The following is a 15,697-nucleotide window of genomic DNA, read 5'->3' as shown; positions in this document are numbered from 1 at the left end:
CCATATATATCAAAGCATTCCCACCAACAATTTTTGAGAGTTTCACTGGCTTAGCATCCTTGCCAGAATTTGGTATTAGTAATTTTAATTTGAGCCATTCTAATAGGTACATGGTAGTATCTCTTTCTTGTTTTAATTTACAGTTATTTTATGGCTAATGATGTTGGACATGTTTTCATGTGATTATTTGCCATCCTTGTAAGCACAGTCTGGTTTTCTGTTTGTTTGTTTGTTTGTTTCCTTATACATTGTGGATATTTAACCCCTTATCAGATAAAAGCATTGCAGATTTTTCTCTCATTGTGTATGTTGTCCTTTCATTTTCCTGATTGTTTCTTTTGCTGTGCAGGAGCTTTTTAGTTTGATGTGTTCCCCTTTATTTTTTATTGTGTTGACTGTGCTCTTGGTATCATATTCAAAAACTCATTGCCAAGAACAATATCAAGAAGCTTTATCCCTATGTTTTCTTCTAGAAGTTTTTAAAATATTTTTAAATGTTTATTTTTATTTTTGAAAGAGAGAGAGAGGCAGAGTATGAGCAGGCAGGGGCAGAGAGAGAGGGAGACATAGGATCCAAAGCAGGCTCCAGGCTCTGGACTCTGAGCACAGAGCCCGATGCAGGGCTCAAACTCACAAGCAGCAAGATCATGACCTGGGTGGAAGTTGGACGCTTAACCAACTGAGCCATCCAGGCACCCCTCTTCTAGGAGTTTTATGGTTTTATGTCTTACATTTTTGCCTTTATTTTTTTTGATGCTTATTTATTTATTTTGAAAGAGTGTGTGAGGGGCGCCTGGGTGGCGCAGTCGGTTAAGCGTCCGACTTCAGCCAGGTCACGATCTCACGGTCTGTGAGTTCGAGCCCCGCGTCAGGCTCTGGGCTGATGGCTCAGAGCCTGGAGCCTGTTTCCGATTCTGTGTCTCCCTCTCTCTCTGCCCCTCCCCCGTTCATGCTCTGTCTCTCTCTGTCCCAAAAATAAATAAACGTTGAAAAAAAAAATTTAAAAAAAAAAAAAAAAAAAAAGAAAGAGTGTGTGAGTGCATGCAGGGGAGGGGCAGAGAGAGAGGGAGAGAGAGAATCTCAAGTGTGCTCTATGCTGACGTGGGGCTCCATCTCATGAACCGTGAGATCATGACCTGAGTCAAAATCAAGAGTCACCCAGGCACCCCTTTAATCCATTTTGAGTTGATTTTTGAATATCGTGTAAGATAAGGAACCAATTTCATTCTTTTACATGTAGATATTCAGTTTTCTCAACACCACTTATTGAAGAGACTATCCTTTCCTTATTATGTATTCATGGTGCCCTTGTCAAAGATCTGTTGACTGTATATATGTGGGTTTATTTCTGGGCTCTGTATTCCATGCCTTGGTCTATGTGTCTGTCTTTATTCCAGTACCACTCTACATTGATTACTACAGCTTTGCAGTATAGTTTGAAATTAGGAAGTGTAATGCTTCCAGCTTTGTTTTGGCTTTGGCTATTCGGGTCTTTTGTAGTTCCATATGAATTTTAGGAATTTTTTCCATTTCTGTGAAAAATTCTATTGGAATTTTGATAGGGATTGCATTGAATGTGTAGATTGCTTTGAACAGTGTGGACATTTAACAATATTAATTCTTCTAATCCATGAACATGTAGTATATTTTCATTTATTTGTGTTTTCTTCAATTTCTTTCATCTATTTCTTTTCTTCAATTTCTTTTTGGGGTACAGATCTTTAATTTCCTTGGTTAAGTTTATTCTTAAGTATTTTATTCTTTTTGATGCTATTGCAAGTGGGATTTTTTTCTTAATTTCTATTTCATATAGTTCATTGTTAGTATGTAGAAACACAACTGAATTTTGTGCATTAATTTTGTATTCTGCAACTTGGCTGAACTTGTTTATTCTTCTCAGAATTTTTTGGTAGAGTCTTTAGGGATATCTGTATATAAAATCATGTCATCTGCAAAGACACAGTTTTACTTCTTCCTTTCTGATTTGGATGCCTTTTCTTTCTTTTTCTTGACTAATTTCTTTGACTAGGACTTGCAGTATTTTATTGAATAAAAGTTGTGAGAGGGGGCTCTCTTGTCTTGTTCCTGATCTTAGAGGAGTAACTTTTAGGTGTTCACTGTTGAGTATGATGGTAGCCATGGGCTTGTCTTTTATGACTTTTTTTTAGACTTTTTTGTTTTCAGTTTATTCATTTATTTTGAGAGAGAGAGAGAGCACAAGAAGGAAGGGGCAGACAGAGAGGGAGAGAGAGAGAGAATCCCAAGCAGGTTCTGTACTGTCAACAAGAAGCCTGACATGGGGCTCGAACCCACAAACTGCAAGATCATGACCTGAGCCAAAACCAAGAGTCGGATGCTCAACCCACTGAGCCACACAGGCACCACTGTCATATGTGACTTTTATTATGTTGAAGTACATTCCTTCTGTGCTTAATTTGCTGACAATTTTTATCATGCAAGCATGTTGAATTTTGTCAAATGTTTTTCTGCATCTTTTGAGATGATCATGTGGTTTTGTATTTCATTATGTTAACGTGATGTATCGCATTGGTTGTTTTGCATATGTTGAACTATTCTTGCATCTCAGGAATAAATCCCACTTGATGATGGTTCATGATCATTGTAATGTGCTGTTGAATTAGGTTTCCTAGTATTTTGTTGAGAAGTTTTGTAGATGTGTGGACAAACTCTCTTCAGGCAAGAGCTGGAGACTTGGTTTTATCATTGGGGCAAACTGAAGGAAGAAAATTTAGGGAATTCTCATACACCCATTTAGGCTCCCAGATGACCACTAATTGCATGCTTCTTAAACTCCCACGTGCAGGCTAATGAGAAGTGTGATCCTCTAGCAATAGCTGTGAAAGTATGCTGTCAAACCTCTTCTGGGGAGAAGTTGGAGTTACATTCTGCCTGTTCCCTCGGTGCTAAGCCCAAGAGGATATCCGTGGGAAGTGCTCACACTTCTGTGTAAAACCTTCTCTTAGTTTAATGTGTTCCCAGGGGACTCACAAGTGCCAAGCCCCATCAGTGCTCAGAGCTAGCCATTAAAGTTGTGGTGCTCCATGTGTGGACAAGCTCCTTCTAGGGAGAAGCTGGAGGCTTGGTTTCATTGTTGGAGCAAAACAGAGGAAGAAGTCAAGAAAAGTGCCCATCGGCTCCTGGGAAGATCCCAGTCAGCACCCAGATGCAGGCTGATTAGAAGCTGGACCTTCACTTTGCAGTGAGAATGTATGTAGTCAGACTGCTTCTAGGAAGAAACTGGGGGATTGGCATTTTCACCTATTTCCTCTACAATGAGCCCAGGTGCGATTGCTATGGAAATTTCTCATGCACACATTTAAAAATTGCATCTTGGTTTAATGTGGTCCTGGGTAACTCACAAATTTCAAACGCCATTGGCTCTCAGAGCTCGGCAGTTTGGAGACCTGTCCCCTGTATGGCAGCTGTAAACACTGGGGCAGTAGATATGTGGACAAGCTCTTTCCAGGGAGAAGCTGAAGGCTTGGTTTCATTGTTTGTGCCAGCCAGAAGTAGAAGGCAGGGAAAGTGTCTGTAGGCTCTTTCAGGTTCCTGGAAGGATCTCCATCAGCACCTACATACAGGCTCATTAGAAGCGGGACCCTCGGACTATACCTAGGAATGTTTGTAAGTCAAACCCCTTCCAGGGAGAAATGGAGGTTGGCATTTCTCCCTCTATAATGTGCTGCGGGGATAGTTGTGGGGAGTGCTTGTGTGCCCATTTAAAAATTGTGTCTTTGTTTAATGTTTGATTTGTGAATGCCAAGCCCCATTGGCTCCGTGAGCTAGGTGATTTGGGAGCCAGTCCCTCAGGTGGCAACCTTAATAATTGGGGGTGCTAGATGTGTGGTCCAAAACCTTTGTTCTTCGGAGAGAAACTTGGGGTTCGGGGTTCACTCTCTATTGTAGGGTGCTGTTCCTGGGGTGGATTTTATAACAATAGTGTGTCTCAGCTTTTTTTTAACCTGTTTCAGTGTGGATATTTTCTCAGTTGCCTGATGTGCAGGAGTCACTCAACTAGTTTCTGGATTTCTGTCAGAGGGAACTGATCCATGTGTAGTTGAATATTTGGTGCATCCTGGGGGGAGGGAAGGTCAGGAGCCTCCTGTCCTGCTATCTTGCTGATGTCCAAAAATTTATTTAGATTACTGGTTTATTATAATGGGATATAACTCAGAAATAGCCAGATGGAAGAGGTGCATAGAGCAGGGTATGTGGGAAGGTGTATGGAGCTTTCTTGCCCTCACCAGTGTGCCACTCTCCAAGGATCACCAAATATTGACTTTGTTGAAGACTATGAAAAAGATCTGACCTCAAGCACAGATGTAGTTGGAAAGAGGAATATTTTAATATGCTCTTCAGAAAACTATGGTTAGTCTCCTTAGATATAACACCAAAATTCAACAAGTGGTATTTAGTTACAATGTTGAATCTGAAGCCATATCATTGAACTTTGCAAACTCTGTTACACTGAAATCGATCGTTCTATCTTGTCCTTTTAATGGATTTTTTTTTTACCCATGCATGATTTTGTTAACATCCTGCGCTAATTTAATCACTTGAAAAAATAATGATTCCTGGGGTTATATAGATCTTCCAGATGTTGGCACATTTTAGTATACAATATCAAAAAATGTACATTAGTTAACAGTACCACCAATCTCATTACAAGTCCTTAAAAGTATTGGGCAGCTCTCATGCTCACTGTAGTGGATATCTAGTTTTACCAAATTCCAATATTTGCTTGAAACCGTGAATTTGACCATTGCCAATAAGTGCTGTCAGATGTTTCCTTTGAAATGATGGGCTCTATTTGTTAATTTCTCAGAAAGTATCTGCAAAATACGCAAGTCTGAGTAAACCATAGTTTTTCTCTCATTCATTCTTTCTTTTTTTAAAAATAAGCTCCACATACAACGTGGGGCTTAAACTCGCAAACCGAGATCAAGAGTCACATGCTCTACCAACTGAGTAAGCCAGGCACCCCTCCCTCGTTCTTTCAATTGGAAAATGCATTTTATGAAAAACAAGGCTAATTTGACTTGCAACTCACACATGCACAATGCTTTCCCTTGATTCAACCATCATACCTTAATATGCATCAGAAGTACTTTAGATTTATTTCCAATTTTGTCACAGAGTATTAAGAAAGATGTGCATTCAAGGGTTGATATTTAATAAAATTGCTTCATCAAAGACATCCTTAAATGAAACTGACTTTTCCCCCTTCCAGTGCCTGGTGGTAAAAAATACAATAACTGGCTGGTACAGTTTGGCGCTTCTACCGTGATGCATGCTAAGGCAGCAGCAGTTTTACCCACCATTGCTTCTGCACCATCAGTGTAAAAGTCAACACAGTGAAAGAGGAAAATGACTTTTTACTGTTATTATAAAGAGATTTTTGGACCCTGGAAAGAGTCTCGAGAACTGTCAGAGATCTATAGACCACACTTTGAGTATCAGTACTCTAGCATTACTATTCAAAGAATAATAAAAGAATGTATAACTAACAAACCGATAACAGGGTCAATAGAAATAATTTTGAAAACACTTAAGGCAAGACAAGGGAGAGATATGAATGTACGTAGGTAGAACCCATAGTATAATTGTAGATTTAAACACTTAAGATTAGTTTTTCCTTTGGTCTCCCATACAAGTAGAACCCAACAGGTACTCCAAATCATTCTACTCCAGACAGACTTGCATCCTAGGGTGAGTGCAGTTTAGCCTTAATCTGAGACTTTTGCTTCCAATGAGCAGAATGGCAAGAACTAAGATCACTATTTACAGTCATATGAGCGACAGGGTTAAAAAGGAATATGACAGTAAATAAACAACCCCTACTTTAGTAAAGGAAGATAGCAACTCATACCAAGTTACCTAAGAATGTAGATTCAACCCTGTAGATGAAGAGCTAAGATGCACACAGAGTATGTCAAAGAAAGGAAAATAATTTGAGTATGCAGTGTCTCAAGCTTCAGGAAAGTTTTGTGATTGGCATATTCATTTGTTTTCTATTTAAAAGCAAATCCAAGGACAAACAGGATGAGGTAAGGAAGCATCCTCTAAATTCCCCTTCCCAAAAGATAAAATGTCTAGTTCGTTGGACTGGACACTGTTAGGAATTCATCAATAGTATCTTCACCAGTCATCTCCATTGCACAGGTGTGTCTATCCCATTGATTGGTTGTCCATCAAATCTGAATCTAGTCTATCTCATTGGCAGGTTTTGTCTCCCACAACACGCCTTCATCAGTTTGTTGAGAGGTCTTTGTCATTTATTTTGAGCTGAATCACAGATCCATCACAGAATATAATACAAAACAATTGGAAGTTACCTTTTAGTCATTTTTTTCTAACCTCCTGCCTGGTAGAGACATCTCCTTTACAGTATCCACGCCTAGGGGCCATTCAGTAGGTCTTTTCGTGCGTCTGATAACAGGGAGCTCACTAACTCGTGAAATAGGCCATTTCAGTTATATTCAGCTTTATTGATTTATTGATTTATTTATATTTTATTTTTTTTTAATTTTTTTTTCAACGTTTATTTATTTTTGGGACAGAGAGAGACAGAGCATGAACGGGGGAGGGGCAGAGAGAGAGGAAGACACAGAATCGGAAACAGGCTCCAGGCTCTGAGCCATCAGCCCAGAGCCCGACGCGGGGCTCGAACTCACAGACCGCGAGATCGTGACCTGGCTGAAGTCGGACGCTTAACCGACTGCGCCACCCAGGCGCCCCTTATTTATATTTTAGAGAGAGTGTGTGTGAACGGGGGAGAGGGGCAGAGGGAGGGAGAGAGAGAATCTTAAGCAGGCTCCACACTCAGCGCAGAGCTCAATGCGGGGCTGTCTCCTGACTGTGAGATCATGATCCTGGCCAAAATCAAGTTTCAGATGCTTAACTGACTGAACCACCCAGGAGCCCCTATTCAGCTTAATTTCTTAGTAAATTCTTCCTTGTATCGAACCAGGACTCTTTGGTATTTTCATTTCAACCTAGGTACCTATTCTGATGTTCACAGAATAAGAATAAACTTACTGTTTTTTTCCAGATGGGCTGCTACTTTGGAATTAATATGGTAATTATTTGTTTTTGATCCTATATTCAGATTTTCTTTTGAAAACTAACCACTGATGCTTCTGGTGGGTGCCTTTGGAAGAGTCTATAGTGAGGAAGAGAGAAATGCCTGCATCTATTAAACATCAGTATAGTGGACATAGTTGGATGCCTACTTAGCACCCATTCTCCCTCTTCCTGTTTTGTAACAGACCCTGGATTTTATTCAGATGTCCATCATCCACTCTCCAAGCGACTCAGGGCATGGTGATCTTATGCTCAACTTTAAGAGTGGGTCTTGATTGTTTTGATCAATCAAGCTAATCCAAACCTCCTTGCAGGTGATTGTTTTAGAGATAAAAATTAAGTAATAAAAATTAAATTGAAGGTAAAAGGAATGGGCCTTTGTTTGTAGAGCAGTAGAATCAATTATAATTTGCACAAATTTGCACTTTGGCTATAACCCTAAGTAGGTTTTTTGGCCCAATGTTAAGGAAGGAAACTAGCATTTGTTGAATGCCTGTTATGTGCCAGGCACTTGCTTATATGTCAAGCAATTTCATTTTCATTGTGAAGCAGGTGCAAGTTTCCAGTTTGAAAAGTGTGGCTCACTGAGGTTATAGGACTTGCCCAGGATCATACACCTAGTTAATGGTAGAGTCAGAATCTAATCTTGATCTGGTTGCCTCCAAGTCCAGTGCTCTTTCCATTACGTTCTTGGCAGACAGTTCTTTCCACGCAACTCTAGTCCCTATGCCAGAGAAAGCTGTTCAAAGTCTCGGACGAAGACTCTTCTTCTACAATGGTAGTCTTTTGTAGTGGTTAAAAGTATGGAGTATGAACTTACATAAACATTGGCTCAAATTCTGGTGCCAATTATTCAGCTTTCTTTATATAAAATTCTTCTTTACACTGAAGCAAGCCTACACCACTTCCTATCTTTTTGACCTTGCTTGAGTTACCCTCTCTGAGCTTCAATGTTTCTCCTTTGTAAAACACAGATAATAATTGCCTCCCAGTGTGGTGAAGATTAATGAGGTAACGCTTGTAAAATTCCTGGAATATAGTGAGTGCAGTGGTGAATCAAGAGTTAGGTGGTAGAAGTGCTCTCCTGCAGAACAGAAGAATATTTTATCAGTGATTTTGTTTAGAATTTTTAGGTCATGGTGATAATAAAAAGCATACCAAGTTGTAGTCAGTATTATTTATTTTAAGTCCTCTACAGACAATTCACTCCTTTATTACTTGCACTGGGAACATACCACTCTCAAAGCCCTGCTCTTGGTAGCCTTCCAGTGAATATATGCCATTTATCATTTTTTAAAGGCCAAAATAGGGGGAATCTTACAGTAAAGATAGGAACTTCAAACAAACTTGGTCTTTGGAGTTTTAGATTAAAAGATACTCATTCCATTGGGTATAGCCTTTGGCTTAGATTATTGGTGGGATTTTTATTTTTATTTTTTTAATTTTTTTTTAACGCTTATTTATTTTTGAGACAGAGAGAGACAGTGCATGAACAGGGGAGGGGCGGAGAGAGAGGGAGACACAGAATCTGAAACAGGCTCCAGGCTCTGAGCAGTCAGCACAGAGTCCAACGCGGGGCTCGAACTCACGGACCGCGAGATCATGACCTGAGCTGAAGTCAGACGCTTAACCGACCGAGCCACCCAGGCGCCCCGATTGGTGGGATTTTTAAGTTAAAAACTATATAGGGGTACAGTAGAAAGAAATTGTGTATCAGATGAGTATTACCTTACCTCTTAACCATGTGATCTTGAAGGTGAGATTTGTTGGACATTCTTCAATGCTTAGGGAATGTCCTCTTATCCTATTTACAATGGCAGTCCTACTGCATGGGACACAAGAATAGTCAAGTTGCTTTATGTTGGGAACATAAATAATCTCACTGAACCTTTATGAAAACCCTGTGAAGTAATTGTTGAGGCAAGGGTATTATCTCACTTTTGCTGAGGAACAAATTGAGATTTGTGGATGAAGTTCAAGCCCTTGGCAATAGGAGAGGGGAATTTTATTTCTCTAATCTCTCACTTTCCCAAGTAGGTGAGGGCCACTAGTTCGCTTGAAACTTAGAAATGCCTTTAAATTATATACTGATAGGGGCGCCTGGGTGGCTCAGTCGGTTAAACGTCCGACTTCGGCTCAGGTCACGATCTCACGGTCTGTGAGTTCGAGCCCCGCGTCGGGCTCTGTGCTGACAGCTCAGAGCCTGGAGCCCATTTCAGATTCTGTGTCTGCCTCTCTCTCTGCCCCTCCCCTGTTCATACTCTGTCTCTCTCTGTCTCAAAAAAAATAAAATAAAATGTTAAAAAAAAATAAAAAAAAAAATTATATACTGATTAGAGCCAGGATGTGATTCAGATTGGCTCGGCTAGCAAAGCCTGTGAGTCAAGAGTATACACTCATGAAGTGGTTGGAATAATTTCGTATTCCTAGTTCTTAGCTGTACTGCCAGCTGCCTCTACTACCCAGTAGGGAGGTCCTTCAGAGCCAAGGCCTATACTATTCATCCCTGTATTCAAGTTGTTTAGTAAGGTTTAGTATGGTGTCCATAGAAACATTAATCTTTAAGTAGAAGGGGGTACTACATAGGACAACAGAAATCTTCCAGTCATACTTCAGGCCTTTATGTCCTAGAGCCTGTCTAGGCATCAATGAGAACCCCATAGAGTCTGAACTATATATTTATATACACTCAACTTCCATATCTGCTTTTGTCAGGATTGGAGTTCATGAAGAATTAGATAGAAGGGAGCAACTCTCCTAGTCTCCTAGACCAGGAGGAGGAGAGACTGGTAGAGCACTGGGTACACCTTCGTGAAAGGCTAGACCTACAGGTAAAAGATCACATGGTCAGTGCTTAGGCTTTCACCTGGAAGTCATCTGGCCCTTCCTCATACCACACCATGGGCTTCATACAAAAACAGGCCTCTGATGACCATACCTTTTCACTGTATTCTGAACTACATGCCCCAACCTGCCTGTCTCTGCTTGCCAACTTATTTCTGATCATCCCAGTTTCTGTCCTTATAACCTATCTTCTCAACAGAGAGGAAACTCAACAGAGTTTCATCAACATCTGATTTCAGCATCACTTCCTGAACTCTGAACTTTATTTTTTTAAAAACACTTTTAAATGTTTATTTATTTTTGAGAAAGAGAGAGACAAAATGCGAGTAGAGGAGGGGCAGAGAGAGAGGGAGACACAGAATCCAAAGCAGGCTCCAGGCTCTGAACTGTCAGCACAGAGCCTGACGCGGGGTTCAAACCCACAAACTGTGAGATCATGAACTCAGCTGATGTCAGATGCTTAACTGACTGAGCCACCCAGGCACCCCTCAACTCTGAACTTTCTATTACAAGTTTGGCCATTATTTGAATTCTCCCTCTGGTTACCCTATCATTGGCTTTGGATCACAAGAGAAGAAGCTACTGGTAGTGAAGGCCATCTTAGAAATGTGAAGGCAAGACCTCATGGGATCATGAAATGAAGATTACTTGAGGCCTCTGGAAACCTAGAGATACCGTGGGATATGTTCTTCTGAAGTTTGATTTCAAAATCACGTATACAGGATCATATAATCTGCAAAAGAACTAGTTTTACTTCTTTCTTTCCAATCTGTATGCCTTTTTTTTCTCTTTTTCTTGCCTAATTGCCCTAGCTAGAATCTCCACATAATGTTGAAGAGATGTGGTGAGACCACATATTTTTTTTGTCCTGTTCCTGATCTCACAGGGAAAGCTTTCACTCTTTCCATCTTTAAGTATGGTGATGTGAATTTGTTGTAGATGTTCTTCTTGGGGATGAAAAACTGCCCTGACTTGTTTATTTTATTTTATTTTATTTTATTTTATTTTATTTTATTTTGTGTGTGTGTGAGAGAGAGAGAGGCAGAGAGAGAGAATCTTAAGCATGCTCCACACCCAGATGAGAGTCTGATGCTGGGCTTGATATCATGACCATGAGATCATGACCTGAGGCGAAATCAAGAGTTGGATGCTTAACTGACTGAGCCACCCAGGCGCTCCTATTGATTTTTTTTTTTTTTTTAATCATGAAAGTATGCTGAGTTTTGTCAAAGCTTTTTCTGGGACCATTGAGGTGATCATGGAGTTTTTATCCATTGTGCAGTTAATATGATCTAATAGATTGATTTTTGCATATTGAAATGACCTTGCATTCCTGGGTTAAATCCCATGTAGTCATAGTGTATAATCCATTTATATGTTGGTGTATTCTGCTTGCTAGCATTTCATTAAGGAACGTTGCATCTATATTCATAAGGGATATTGATCTGTAGTTTTCTTGTGATGTCTTTGTCTGGTTTTGGTATCAGATTGATACTGGCCTCATAGAATTCATTAGGAAGTGTTCCTTACTATTCTGTATTTTTGGAAGAGTTTGCGAAGTATTGGTGTTAATTCTTTTTTAAATATTTGCTGTAATTCCCCATTAAGCCATCTGGGCCTGGAGTTGTCTTTTTTTTTAACTTTTTAAAATTATTTTATTTTATTTTATTTCTTAATTTAAATTTTATTTAGTTAACACACAGTGCAATATTGGTTTCAGGAGTAGAATTCAGTGATTACTCACTTACATACAACACCCATTGTTCATCACAAGTCCGCTTCTTAATACCCATCACCCATCTAGCCCATCGCGCACCCACCTCCCTCTCTCAACCCTCAGTTCTCTATCATTAGGACTCTCTTGTGGTTTGTTTTCCTCTCCCACCCTTCCAATATGTTCATCTGTTTTGTTTCTTAAGTTCCATATATTAGTGAAATTATACGATATTTGTCTTTCTTTAAATTATTTCACTTAGCATAATACACTCTAGCTCCATTCACGTTGTTGCAAATGGAAAGATTTCATTAGTTTTGATGGCTAATATTCCATACATTATATATATATATATATGTATGTGTGTGTGTATATATATATATATATATCTCACATCTTCTTTATCCATTAATCAGTCAGTGGGCATTTGGGCTCTCTTCATAGTTTGGCTATTGTTGATAATGTTGCTAGAAACATTGGGGTGCATGTACCCCTTCAAATCAGCATTGTTGTATCCTTTGGATAAATATCTAATCGTGCAATTGCTGGATGACACCATAGGGTAGTTCTATTTTCTGTTTTTTTTTTGAGGAACCTCCAGAGTGGCTGCACCAATTTTCATTCCCACCAACACTGCAAGAGGGTTCCCCTTTCTCCACATCCTTGCCAACACCTGTTGTTTCTTGTGTTGTTAATTTTAGCCATTCTGACAAGTGTGAAGTGTTATGTCATCGTGATTTTTAAAAAATTTTTTAAATGTTTATTTATTTTTGAGACAATGCGAGAGACAGAGTGCAAGCAGCGGAGGGGTAGACAGAGGGAGACACAGAATCTGAAGCATGCTCCAGGCTCTTAGCTGTCAGCCCAGAGCTGGACACGGGGCTTGAACTCACAAACCATGAGATCATGACCTGAGCTGAAGTCAGATGCTTAACCGACTGAGCCACTGAGGCGCCCCATCATGATTTTGATTTGTATTTCCCTGATGATGACTGATGTTGAGCATCTTTTCATGTGTCTGTTAGCCATCTAGATGTCCTCTTTAGAAAAGTGTCTATTCATGTCCTCTGCCCATTTAAATGGTTTATTTGCTTTTTAGGTGCTGAGTTCGATAAATTCTTTATAGATTTTGGATACTAACCCTTTATCAGATATATCATTTACACATATACTCTCCCATCCCATAAGCTGCCTTTTAGTTTTGTTGATTGTTTCCTTCACTGTGCAGAGGCTTTTTATCTTGATGAAGTCCCAATAGTTCATGTTTGCTTTTCTTTCCCTTGCCTCCAAAGACACGTCTAGTAAGAAGTTGCTCTGGCCAAGGTCAAAGAGGTTGCTGCCTGTGTTCTCCTCTAGGATTTTGATGGTTTCCTCTCTCTCATTTAGGTCTTTCATCTATTTTGAATTTATTTTTGTGTATGGTGTAAGAAAGTGGTCCAGTTTCATTCTGTTGCCATCATTCAAATGTTGCCGTCCAGTTTGCCCAACACCATTTGTTGAAGAGACTGTCTTTTTTTCCATTAGATATTCTTTCTTGCTTTGTCAAAGATTAGGTGACCATATAGTTATGGGTCCATTTCTGGGTTTTCTATTCTGTTCCATTGATCTATGTGTCTGGTTTTGTGCCAGTACCATATTGTCTTGATGATTATAGCTTTGTAACATAGCTTGAAATCCAGAATCGTGATGCCTCCAGTTTTGTTTTCCTTTTTAAGATTGCTTTGGCTATTTGGGGTCTTTTGTGGTTCCTTAAAAATTTTAGGATTGTTTTCTCTAGCTCTGTGAAAAATGCTGGTGGCATTTTGATAGGGATTGCTGGAGTTGTCTTTATGAAAAGTTTTTTATTACCAATTCAATCTTTTTACTTGTCATATGTCTGTTCACCTTTTCTATTTCTTCTTGAGTCAGTTTCAGTAGTTTGTGTCTTTCTAGGAGCTTGTATATTTCATCTAAATTATTTAATTGTTTGGCATGCAGTTGTTTGTAATATTCCCTATAATTATTTGTATTTCTCTAGGTTGTTCAGTAATGTTCCCTCTTTTATTTTTGGAGTTAGTAATTTGAGTCTTCTCTCTGTTTTTTCTTGGTCAGTTAAACTAAAGTATTATCAATTTTATTGATATTTTCAAAAAACCAACTTTATTTTTTATTTTATATATTTTTTCTGTTCATTTATGTCTGCTCTAATGTTTATTACATTATTCTTTTTTGAACACTTTGGATTTAGTTTGTTCTTTTTCTAGTTTCTTGGGTTGGAAGTTTGGTTATTGATTTGAGATCTTTCTTTTTTTATAATGTAGGCATTTAAAGTTATACATTTCCCTCTTACCACTGTATTAGCTTCTTTCCATAGATTTTGATATGTTTTATCTTCATTTTCATTCATCTGGAAGTATTTTTTCAAATTCTCATGACTGTTTCTTTGACCCATTGATTATTTAGTAATGTGTGGTTTAATTTCAACATATTTGTGAATTTTCCAAAATTGATTTCTAGTTTAATTCCATACTTTGGAATTAAAATGGATGAAGAACATACTTGTATGATTTCAAACCCAGAGTGGCACTCCTCTTCTATAAATGGGCATTGGAGGAAAGTTGTAACCCTTGGTCTTCTCTGCTTGCCCCTCCCTGCATGAAATTTCTGCAGTTTGAGCAAGCTGGGGCAGGTAATTAGGGCCAGTATTATTAGTCTCCTATACCTAGAATAAAGCTTATACCCTATGAGTGAAGGCTGGGTAGGTGAAGGGCGACCCAGTCCTCTCTGCCATGCCTGGATGAAATAGAGGTTCTGCAACATGGTATTGTGAGGAATGAGAAACCACAGAAACCTGATCATTCTGGGTGAAACTGTATCCCCAGACTAGACACTGGGGGAGAAGGAGCCCCTGTCTTCTTGGTTGCACATGCCCAAGATAGACCTTACATAACATGAGCTGGTGGAAGAGAGAGAGTGATAGACTGAATTGTGGCACAAATGTCACAGACACCACTGTTCTTACTGATATTTAGTAGATTTTGTTGAATATTTTCCCACTTTTTGTATGCTCTTAGGAAAACCTCCAGAAATTTGGAATGATTTTTTTAAAAATAATTTTCATTACTTAAACTATTGTTTGGCTGGGGGGAGGGCAAGCTGGAAACCTTACTGCATTATTCCACAAGTCTTGCCTCTCAAATAGTATTTTTATACATAGAAACTTCTCTAGATAATCGTCTTGCACCTGTCACCTTTCCTTATTTAGGCAAAACTGAATGTGCTTAAAAGGTGTCCAAAGACTCGGGCTCCCTAGAAGTGGTCTAGAAGTTTAGAGATCATGTGGCATGGATAACAACCTCAGAAAGTGGCTGTGTTGAGTCAGTTAGTCGTGGTATATTTCATTGTATGTTTTTCTCTTGACAAAGGTCACTAAGGCACTTCGGTTGTCAGGCCTGTTTTGTTGTCAGTGTCAATTGGTATCCATATGATCATGTAAGAACTGGAAGGTAAATATATTTGTTTGGCAAGAAGGAACAGCCTGGATACCTGATCTACCCTCAGGTTGCATCTACTGCACACGTTTTAGCAATTACTACATTTACTTCCAAGTCTTGCCTTATATGACTCTGTATATAGGATCCTAGAAAAATGCGTGTTGATTTGGAAATGTTTTTAGACATGATGAAGAGAAAATTCTCCTGCATTATCAATGGGGCTGAGTTATTTATTTGATTCCCAATGTCTGTTTTCTTGAAAAATTTATATAGTGCCTTCAGGGATCTAAGGATTCTGCTAGTTTATTGACCCCAGCTCATCAAAAGCATTTCTCTTTCCTTCAAAAAAAAATAAGGCACTTCACTTCTCATAAAGGACCACTGAACTGTGGTCTCTGCATAATATTTGAGAATTCTATTTGTCTTTATTAATCTATATGGATAATCTTCATGTAACAAGGAATTTTGAAAATGTAAATATTTAAGGTCTTTGCGATGTTGCCTTTATGTTGAGATGATAAGCCCATGCTAACAAAGATAAAATAATAATTGAATGGGCTCA

Source organism: Lynx canadensis, chromosome X (assembly GCF_007474595.2).
Source record: "Lynx canadensis isolate LIC74 chromosome X, mLynCan4.pri.v2, whole genome shotgun sequence".
In the NCBI taxonomy this organism is placed as follows: Eukaryota; Metazoa; Chordata; class Mammalia; order Carnivora; family Felidae; genus Lynx; species Lynx canadensis.
Note: the sequence above shows the minus strand (reverse complement) of the source record.